The sequence below is a fragment of the Toxotes jaculatrix genome, chromosome 17, assembly GCF_017976425.1.
Source record: "Toxotes jaculatrix isolate fToxJac2 chromosome 17, fToxJac2.pri, whole genome shotgun sequence".
Taxonomy (NCBI): domain Eukaryota; kingdom Metazoa; phylum Chordata; class Actinopteri; family Toxotidae; genus Toxotes; species Toxotes jaculatrix.
In genome coordinates, this window is record NC_054410.1 from 9,113,435 (window position 1) to 9,125,260 (window position 11,826).

Consider the following 11,826-nt stretch of genomic DNA (forward strand, 5'->3'; position numbering starts at 1 on the left):
ACATATGCTTATTATTTACCAGAGTGTCATGTCAGCAGTAACACTAAGAAACATGTGATGTTGCTTATTATTGCTATTTTGACCATGGATTCCTATCAAGGTCCTCACCTATACACCTTATGTACACCTGAGATTCGTTTCACTTTTCATTACAGACATTAACAGTACATCCTAGTAAATTGTAGTTGCATTAAATTAGCTGTCTGTTAAAATGAAGAAGGAAGTAATGGTGAATGTTATAGCATAAAATTGTTTTGGACAGAAACTTGTTGAAAGTTGCATATGCATTTCAACTGATGACAGTAATAATGTCTAATGACTATCTTCCTTTAGATTTTTCCATTAAATCATCCTTGAATAATACAGCATAAATGGGCTATTATCTTCAACTGTAATATTAAGTTCCACGGGAAAAAAAAAAATGTCTGCTTAAATTTAGCAGTAGCCAGAAGATGCTGTTGACTGTAGGCTAATGTCTTTAAAACACCTTCTCCCCCTAGAAAAGAGGAGGAAAAGTTAATTGCAGCATTTGCTCATCGGGGAGACAGAGGGCCACTCAAAACGTCCCCTCATTTGTGAATTAGAGACACGCATTTAGCCACAGGAAATGTAAAGTGGGATTGCTCACCATGAAGAGGAGGTTAAGTGCACTAATGGAAAGCAGTTAAGTGTTTGTTATTGTTGCTCCGTTATTTCTTTTCTCTTCGATATTTATAGTTTGTATTCGTAGATGTAAATTTTTTGAATGTTTTAATTCACCCGTCTAATAATAAGTGGTGCCGGAGAGTAATGGTGAGTGCATTTCATTGTCTCGTCAGCCTCTTTGTCCTTGCAGTGGTTTGGTTTTGTGCAATTATACTATGGGCAGTCATTTTTAGTGGTGTTAAGAGGGCCCAGGTACACAGTACATCACGCTCCGCGTCATATTTTTAAGTTTCTTCTCAGTGAAACCAACAGGAGAAAGAATAACAAGAGAACTTAAAAAAAAAAGGTGTGACATAAATGAGCTAAGTATATGAAATAATGAATTTTAATGTTTCCTGCTCATTTTGGTCTGTATTAGGAATGGAAAAAGTAAGATAGACATTATGAAAGGCTCATCAGCAGCCTTTATTTTGTACATGGCACCTCCATACTGCATACACTGCAACACAGAGCCACCCTCATAATGGCACAGTAATGAATCAGCCCCCCCACCCCCCGTGCAATGTTTGGCCTTTGAGGAATTTGAGAAACAGAGTTTCAGTAATTATTTGTGCGACTCCCTCCAGTATAACTTGACATGTATTATGAATGTAATCCCGCTGATGATGTGCAGAGGAATTAGTATTTCAGTATTTTATTTAACATGGTTAATAGTATTTCTCCTAGCAGCGATTTCTCAGAGGAGGGAATTAATGGGTGTATTGTGGCTACTATTGTTGGCTGTGGCGAAGCACACGGACACAGTAAAATGCTTGAAATTGTATTTGTCATGTTTAAACTAAGTCAGTGGCATGTAAAAAAAAAAGTAGGTGTCAGAGGAGAGAAAATCCTCAATATGGCTCTGAGCTGCCTTTGACACAGATCTTCAGCATAACATGCTGCCACTTCCAGAATAAAACAACCCAGGCAAAGCTAGCAGACTTAAGGAGCAACCCTTTCTAATGAGAATTTTGTGTAATTGATGTCACGCTATGGCAAGATTGGGATCATTTCTCAGTTTCTTCTCTTTGTTTGCTGCCATTTCAGAAATACGCCCTCTGAACTTTAACAGTCATTTATTCTTTCATTTCCTTCTCTAAACAAAAGCAGGGCCCTCTTTCTGCTCATCACCATGCCAATATGAGAGAAACACCATCTTGTCACGCAATGTAACAAAACCATTAAACGTGCAGCATTAAAGGGAGACGAGACGCAATTAGCCAAGAAATTACTCTGATCTTGGTGACATTTGGGAGAAATTGTAACACAATATACGCGGCCGACGCTTGATTGACAGCCTAATCCAAGTTTGATGGGCGCGGGTCCACGTTCACCGAGCAGAGCGGGTCGTCGGCAGATAACGAGTACAGCTGCACAACCCTGATAGCTATGTCCGCCACGATTCGTCACCGGGCAAATTCCTCTGGTTTAAACGATGATGAAAGTATCGACCATTAATGACAGGATCATCTCCCTGCCTGAAATAAACGCTCTAATCCCTTTTGCCAGGTCCATGAATTCCTAATATGAGTTATATAAACTGGAGCAATAAATCAGTGTTAGCTCAGTTGTGTTTGGAAAATTGTACCAAGGCTCTTTGCCCCCTGTTTAAAATGCAAGACGGGCAACTGAGGACATCTTCGCTTAAGCTGTAACATCCCATGAGTTATTGCTGGGGATAGATTAACTTTCTCACAGCAATAAGAATTGCAAATGGGCGAAGAGTAAGGTGGAATTTCCCTTTGCTATTGTGAACTGAGATGTGTGTTTGACTGCAGTCAGTGGATGGTGATGAATATCACAACCTTTCATCGGCTAGGTCTTGGATTGGTTGAACATGAGTGATGAGAACATCATACTCATTGTATTATAATGACATTAATCACAGTCATAGGTAAGTGAGCCACAGAGAGATAGAAAGAAAAAGAGGCAGAGGTTAACAGCCAAATCTGAAATGAGTTTGTGTCAGTGGGTCATATTAGAAAACTGATTAAAGATATTAAAGAGTCAAAGTAGATATTCCAGTTAGTTTCCTTTGAGTGCAACTTTTTATGTAATACTTGTAGTGTGCTTGTTCTGGGGTCAGGTGTAAACAGTAATAAACACACATTTATGTCAACCATACACATGCATGATTCATCAGTGAAACGTTTCATGAACAGCAACATGCAGGAAATCAAATTCTATCAATTTGTACCCAGACATATTTTCACAAAAGTAGAACATCTGAAATCATTAAATATATACACATTTGTCAACATGGCTTGTTAATTAAAGCATAGATTGTAAACTGCCCACAGAAAATGTAAGTCAGAGGAGGAAGGGAAAGACCTTTGACTGACACTTTTATAGAAGGACGAAAATGTCCAACCACGGGACGCCTGGCATAAAAGCAAGAACGCATTCCCTAATTCACCTCCCCTCTGCAAGCTGATTGTGGCCTTTTATTTTTTTCTGAGGAGGAGAGATGACACAATGCTGCCTAAATGTAATGATTAGGGTGGGTGGAAAGCAAAAGTGAATGGCTGATGAATATTTCATAAATGTTAGCAGCACTTACTGGACTCAAGAACTGATGGATGGCAGAGAGGCTGTAAAGGCTTGGACACTGAAGGGCCTCAGCCTCCTTTCACACCAGTGCTTACTTCAAGCACCATCGTTAATCGCAGAATAAAGATGTATTTAGCTGAAGAGCTCTTCATTAATGGCCTGCCTTTAAACAAAAGTAGCTGCATAGGATTTGTGTCATTGGAGTGAAATGCAAAGGACTAAGTGATGGCTAGAAGAAGAACAGCATGGTCAGAATGTAAATGGAATATTTTGTATTTTATAAAAAAATACACAGAAATATGTCTTAAGTAACAGTACCCTGTGGAGTTTTGCTGTAAACAAACAAAAGTTCTGTTTACTTTCAGTGTTTCTCACCAGAATGCACTGTGTGTATCCTTGAGGTCTAACAAACATGCCGAAAGCAATTCCTTGCATTTTGAACGCGAGTCGTTTACATTCATCTTTGTATTGGCTGGCAGACTTCTTTACTGGTGCTTTGCGACAATTTCAAGTTTCAATGACACAAGTTTTAAGCATATGTTTAAAAAAAATAATCTGAAAACATTACTATGTGCAGAGATGGGATTTTCATATACTGTATTTCTATATTCAATCTAATGTCGTTAACCTCTCCCTGTATTCAACCAGTTTACATTCTTGTCTTTGTGATTACTGCATTGTACGGTGATAAATATTTTCTTTTCATATAAACCCTCAGAATGAGCGTATACAGCTTGTTCTTACTGGCCTATGCCTCAAGAACCCTCTGATATATGACCCTGCCTGTACAGATGTGGAGAGACACCCAAATCCACTCTGGATCCACTTGTCCAGCCCTCTTTAATTAAAGCGTGTGCATTTTTCTATTACCGACAAGTCCATTTGCAGACAACCATCCATCACACATCTGCCCCCTCTTTGCAGGCATGTAATGAATTGAGCAAAAGTGATTTGTGGCTGTAATCCTTTAGAGAAACTGAATGAAGTGTAAGCATTGCATGTATTTTTTACACTTCTCCCTTTACTTCGCTGTGGATGAATAGTGCCCCATAGGCATTGGTATCATATGGATGGCAGCGAACATTATGTTGACTAAGGTTTTGGTGCTATTACCATGTATTTCTAATAAAACTAAAGCCCTAAGAATGACTCTCCATCTCATTTTTCATTAGCTTTAGTGCCCTTTACCTGGAGTCCTCTGCCAATTCTTCAGCTTTGCTATGAGCCTGCTAATAACTTAAATCTCATTCAGAACATTATGGGAACAGAGGATTTGAGCAGTTATAAATGAGGTATTAGTGCAGAGAGGGTGGATGGATATTGCTACTTGCCATAAAAACTGTCACAGGGGATGTCATCAGCAATATATGACACATGTTTTTTATGATATTATACTGTGTATTTCTTGACAGCCTATTTGTTTACCTTTCCAAATTTTACTCTAACACTTAAAGGATAAGTCTATAGTGTTGCTAGCATTAACAAGCCCATGAAAACGTAAAAGAATTTACAATACATTTGAAACTGACTGCAGCTGTGATACGGTACGGAAAAAAACCTGCTCTGCTGTACTATATTAATTCATCATAAACTCATTTTCAGATCTGTTTGCTGTGTGTCTTACTTCATCATTCTTCCTCAACCTCCTCCTGTATGAGCTCACCTGTGGCTCAGGAGACTTGGGGGTCATGACTGGATCCCTTAGTGGGCCAGCCCTAGACATGCCCAGCCCTGCTATGTCCCAAAGGCCCCGCTGTCAGCTGTGTGCCTCCACCACTGTCACTGAGTGGATGTGTGAGTGCAAGTGTGTGTGTGTGTGTCCTGCCGTAGAACAAGACCCAATTTGATTTGCTCCACTGGCCTGTGAAGCTCGACTGTGAGGCAGCACCTCTCTTTATTCCCCTAATGGCTTCCCTTCCCCACTGCTCCTTACCCTTCCCCAGACACCAGTTATGTGCACTCTTGTAAATATACATACACACGATAGCAGGACAGGAAGAGGGAAAGACTGGGATGCATAGATTCACAGACAGATGCAGAGGAGAGAGAAAATGAGTGAAAGGGAGTGGAATAAAAGTAAGACAAAAAGCATTATAAAGAAAAAAAAAAGAAAAAAGAGAGGCAGCTGCTACGTCAGAGGCTGACCTTGGGGTTGAGCTAACTTTAATCTGGGGATATTTGGAGCCTTTAGATGGGCCAGGCAGATGCTGGAGTGGTGGGACCTGCCTATCAAAATGGGAGAAACACCAGAAGCAGTCCATTTTCACGGCTGGGGCACGGGCCAGGTTTGTCATGGTGTCATTTGTGTTTCACTGAGGATGGTGTCCAGGGGTAATGGAGGTTAAGCTTTCTGCTGCTGTTGCCACCCACTCTATACCACTGCAGCACATACATATGGTATTATACCAGTGCTGTGCTCCCTCTCCCCTCCCCCATAAGTGATCTAAATGGTAGCTCTTGTGAGTTGAACCATATAAGTGAGTGTGATGGAGAGACATGTAAATTGCATTGCATAGGACATGCAATTGGCACAGTCTATAGCTAGCTAACAGCATGGTTCTGCTCAAATAGGTTCTCAAAGCGTCCATGTGTGACTCTGAGTTTAAATGGGTCATACCATACAGGTACAATTCAATCACATATGAAATGAGTTTGCTGCAAGTAAACTTTGGAAATGATTTTCTTTGTCAAGTCTAATGTGCTGAGTTCAGAGGGTGTGCGTGTGGTTGTGGATCTTGGAAAATTGCAAGGGCTGTGTGGGAGGGGGCGCTAATTTAAGAGGCTTAATAATGACCCCCTACTATTCTCTGCAGGAACTGCCTTCATTCGCCCATCACATCACATGCATGGCATGACATGGAAAGGGGAGATGTATGTCATTTTTGACACAGCTTGGCACTTACTGGCTTCAGGGGAAACTTCTACATGAATCTCGTGCTGCAGTACCTGCCTGTTTCTGGGGGGAAGAAAGGAATAAGTCGAGAATCACTGATTTCTTTTTTATCTCCCTCTTCTCTTCCAAGATTGAAAGAAACCACACAGTCTTACTATCTTCCTTCACACATAAGAAAACAGTACTGAATATTCAAATCAGTCACAGGCACAAGAGATATACAATATAACCTGTTTATTGCTGATTTGAATAAAGTGGATGAACTGTGATCTATATGCCTAATTAATTAAAAGAATTAAGTATATCTTATTTTGTAAGAAAGACATCATTGTACTGTCTTGCACAAAAGATCTAACGACTGAAAATCAAGGAAAATGCTATACATTTCTTGCAGAGAAGACAACTAGGGGATTTATTTTTAATTGACAGGCTTTTGTCTATAGCACTCGCAGTACTAACTGACAGGGACTATAAATAGGCAGAATGGGCTTTGTGGCCACATGGGTGTGTGTATGGACAATTTAAATCTTCCATGCTGTTCAGACTCAATAGACTAATTGATCCTATCTAAGGTTGACAAATCAGCATGAGAGCAGTTAGAGAAAATGAAAGGTGAGCTGAGAGGGCGAGGCACACACACCATGTTTGGAGTAAATATCTGTGGATTGCCAAAGCTCGGAAATCCAATTGTATGACCTTTTTTTCCTGGCTAACAAGAAGGCATCATTGCTATTAAAAGGCTGCTTTGAGCTTTCAGGGAACATAGAGTATGTGTTTCACCAGACGGATGGGGTAAGGCATGTCAGACACCATGAATGAACTGCACATGTAGATATAATGACATTGACAGGCAGTAAAATGGTGAGGTGCATGACATAAACATGAGCTTCAGGCATGAAGCAGATACTTTGTACAACACCAAACTTATTAATATTTAATATACTAGTATTCTAAAACACAATCTTTAAAATCCTCAAATTCTTAGTATTTTAAGAAATTATTTTGCAAATATTTAAGTTACTTCATATTATTTTTGCTTGACAAATCTGATATCTGATTCCATGACATGAGTTAGCAGCTCAGTCTTAAATCTGGTTGGTTCCTTTTTTCAGAGGAGACCAAAAAACCCTGGGGTGCATAGCAAAAAAAAAAAGGAGCCCCTTTGCTTGCCCCTTGATGCAACAGTCACCATAATGCAAGTGGCACGGTGTGTCCGCTGTTAGACGATTCAAATGAGAATCTCTCCCTCCCTCCTCCCCTCCGTTTATCTCAGTTCTATAGTCTTCCTGTCTTTGACCCATGTAGAATCTAGCTTCCCATTTGGGCCTCCGTGCATCCAGCCATTTACATTTCACCACATTCAAGCCCTTCCAAATAGGATCTGAAAGCGTGTCATCACACTGACTGTCGAGAGAGGCAGGTCCCATAATTTCATTTAAATTTTCATGTTTTTTTCGGGGCGTTTCAGTTCAGTGGGAGGCTTCCTCAGAACTGACTGTTATGAATGATTGTGAGCTCAAAGTGTAAATGTGAGTCATAGCTGTCTGGTAACAGCTTATAGTCTGAATAAAACCCAAAGGAATATTCTGCGCAGTTTTAGTTAAGTTCCCTTAAAATCACTTCCTTCATCATAAATTTATAACTGCTGAATTGTAACCAATAGCTTTCATAGTCGGCCACCTCAAAAGGACCCAACGCGACAATTCCAGGTGAATTTTTGATATTTCATTATGAAACGAGCCAACTGTCTCATTTATATCTCCAAATATTCACTCTGCCAAAATCATTGCAGCCCTCCTCATCCCTCCATCTCTCCTGGTGGAATGTGAGGCTTGGCTGATCTGCTTGGACCCAGCCCAGGCTCATCTGGTTATCATCTGATATTTTTCTGTCTTTCTGATGTGTATTTCAAATTTACTACCGCTGATGAATTGCAACTCTGACAGCTGGACAACATTATTAAACATTTGTGAGGATCTCAAATGGCAAAGACCAGATGAGGACAACTTGATACTGTGCTTTCTGCACTGATGGAGTGTATTTTATAGCCTTACATAAAAGTTTACATGATGCAAGTGATGTTTCTTTAGACCTAGCTACAAATACACAAAGTAAGTGTACTTTCTCACTGGTAATGCACCTAACTTAGCACTGGTTGTATATATAAATGCACCAGAACATCTGCTGGATTAGGGTTGCAGGTAGAACCAGTCAGCAGGGGTGACATTTAAAGCCACCTTGCTGTCAAGTTTCTTCCCCAAATCCAACTTGTCATGTGTGAGCAACTACATCAAGAATGAATGCCTGTCTTTGAGGATGCATTGTCCAGTATTTTCATGTCTCTAATTTAGGGTTGCGTGAGACTACTCCAGAATTTCTTCCTTTTATCAGCTGCCAGGAATTTGCAAAGAACAAGTCTCTTACAAACACGCATACCACACTCCTTTCCTCTTTGATGACATTCTGAAATTAGCCCTCTTTAATCAAATGCACCATGGTATTCAGGTGTTGAAAACTCTCATTTTTTCTCCCATCCTCCAGAGGTTGTTGTTGTTGGAAAAGAATTCTGTGGATTACACTGGCAAGCCACCCCTGAACCTTTCTAACTCTGTAATCCAAAGAGGAAGCATGGCTTGTTTTTATCAGGAACCGCAATAGATAAACAATAATAATACATTTCAGCTAATGAAACAGACCACGATGTATGGAGAGCTTACCCGTAAGCCGAGCGCCTCAGCCTCGTTGCCATTTGTTTGGAGCTGTTTGTTTTTAACTGCCTGCTATTGTTACTGTTTTTAATCCGAGAGAAATAAACTTATTTGAATGCTCCATGGATTAAAGAAACTGCGATTTTCCACTTCAAACACATGCAGCGTGTCGGGTGATAAAACGACTGCAGCTCAGAACCACAGTTTGATTGTCCTTTTTCCTCCTGCGCCAAATGCGGTTTGCTTAAACTGTACCCTTTCTTTTTTGGTTTCTAAATGTCTGGGTGTCTCTGGAAAGACATCTTTTTTTTATTTGGCAGTACTGTTTACCTCCTTAGTCACAAGCTGGTTTGAATAATCCCAGAGCCCACCTGCTCCACTCAAACTGCTCCAAAAAAAAAAAAAAAAAAAAAAAAAAAAGACAAAACAAAAAAAGGCCAGGTAGGTGTATGCGTGCAAGAATGTGTGCTTTAGTAAACTACCAAACATAGCAATAATACAAAGTAATTCCTTTCCTAGCTCTAATTGCAGAGCAAGAAAACAATGGGCAACAACAATTAGGAGACTCTACAGCCACTGGGTGAAGGCTTTATTTGCATCACATTGATCCCTTATCTCTACACAGCCAGTCTTCCATCTACCAGTAACTCCAATTAGCACTCTCCGTTTCTTTGTGGTTTCAGGAAGTCTGGTCGGATGGCCATGGTAAAGGCCAACTTTTCTCCACGGGGAAAAGCAACACCAAGGTCTAAGTGAAAGATGGAAAGGAGGAAGTGTGTGTGTGTGTGTGTGTGTGTGTGTGTGTGTGTGTGTGTGTGCCTTTGAGACAGCAAAAGAGATTGAGAGATAGATGTAGAAAGATCAAGAGAATGAGGGTCATAAGGTTTGCATGAGTTTCAGGGTTTGGATGGACAAATAAAATATGACAGATGAGCCGATTGCCAAAGGTATGATACTGTAAGAGCATGGATCAGAAAAGACTTCAGATGAATATTTATGAGTCAGCTGTGTAAAGACACACTCATACAGCCAAAGGAAAGAGTAAGTTACGTCAGGACAGAAATACAACCCCATTCTGAATTGACGCACGCTCAATGCTCACAGAAAAATACCATTAAAAGATCCTGAAATGAGAACTTACATTAAGCAATCTAGTTTTAATTAAAAGTGAAAGGGGAGAAATATATACCACGTGCTTAAATTCATGTATGAAGTATTCAATTAATCATTTAAGTTCTTTACAAAGCAAACCTGACAATGCCACAATAGTTGTAGGGACTAAACAGAGATTCATTTGAGGCTAAACTTGGACCAACATGTACAGACAGAATAGTACAATCTTCACCAGCTATTTTCAGGCTAACAACAATGAGGCAACTTTTATGGACTTACGAGGGTCCAACATAGTCCTCCTAAAGGATTTGCACTCTTAGTCCAGCTGTCCCCCCTTCTTTGTGGAAGTCGGAGTCTTCGACCTCCAGAAAGTGTTACACAGTTATTAACTCTAAACTTTCTGAGTAATCACTTAAGGAGTTGACCTGCACGTGCATGTAATGGGAGCTTAGGCAAACTTATCAATCACCCCTCGTATATGTAACAGCTTTTTTTGTTTTTGTTTTTTTTTAAATCTATGCTTCTTTCAACAAGTCTGAAAACATAATTCAGTAATTTTTATAATAAGTATACTTTCAGGTTCTTTCTCTGACTTAACCAAGAACTTGTTCTTGAACACAAGTGTACACTTGCACAAGCATGTGTGAAATTGCACACTATTGTCTCAAAACTGCAACATTCTGACAGTCAGATCCGTCCCTTCATTCCCACCAACACTGCTGCCACCCTCCAGGGCCGGGGGCATTTTAATTGGCCCACTTCCGAACTGTAATTTTTTTAATTGCTTGGAGACACTCTGCTCTCTTTAAAAAAAATCAATGCAGATGTAATAATATCTGTAATTGTCTGCCATGCTCCAGGGACACCACAAAAGCCTCGGATCAATGGAGGAAAGCAGGGAAGCTGGTAGGGGTTAATTTTTCCCTTTCTGTAGGTAATGACAGGGAGGCAACGCTTGGCTCCTGGCATAGAAGCACAACTTGTGCTGTTCCTATTGTCTCTACAGCGCCTAATTGGGCCAAATGCAGTTAGTTCCCCCTGGCAGAGGCTGTCGAGGTGGTGATTAATGAAGCCTCCAGTCACGTAACCTGATAAAAAGAAAAGAAAGGGATGGGAGAGGGAAAAAATATCAACCTGGTTTGTGTTCTTCATCCTTTTTCCTTTCTTGTGCTTTTTCACTGCCTTTGTCAATTCTCTAGAACTTCTTTCTCTAAGTAAACAGGTGAAGTACTTTAAGTTTGGTAAGGTTTATTTTTCTTCCGGGAGGAAAAGGGGGCAGGCCCTTTACTGCATTGTGGGAGTAATTAAACCAAAAAAAAGGAAGAGAAACAGGGGGGGGTTTCTCAGCTTGAGTCCCAAGCCTCCTTTCTTGAAGTGTAATATCACACATTCCTGGCAAAAAAAAAAAAATTGGCTGGATTGTCTGGCTGAGGTGACAGTATTCAGATCGTTCCTGTACAGTCGTCAGAGACGTGTGTCAGGAATCCAGGATCAAGAGGTCACAGGTATTAACCTCCCAGGACCGTCACAGCCTTTGACTAATTACCTCATTAAGCAGCACTCCAATACTTTCCATGGTCTCTGTGGCTCGGCCTTGTTACTTGGTGTAAAGAGGACAGACTGGACACAGAACTCATCCGCAGTGACCTGCGTGAACTGACCGCAGCTTGTTGCTGCCTGGTGGGTGGGTCGTGGGAGGGAAATCAATCCTCTGTAAATATATTAGATGCAATTATGTCCTGCTGGACTTTGCCTAACACGTTTATGGAAGCATTAGGCAAAGTCTTCCTTTATCAACCCCACCCGCAGGCCATTAGGACAATGACATGTAATTTTCACATGTAGGAACTGTGGTGAAGGTATTGGAAAAAGAGCACA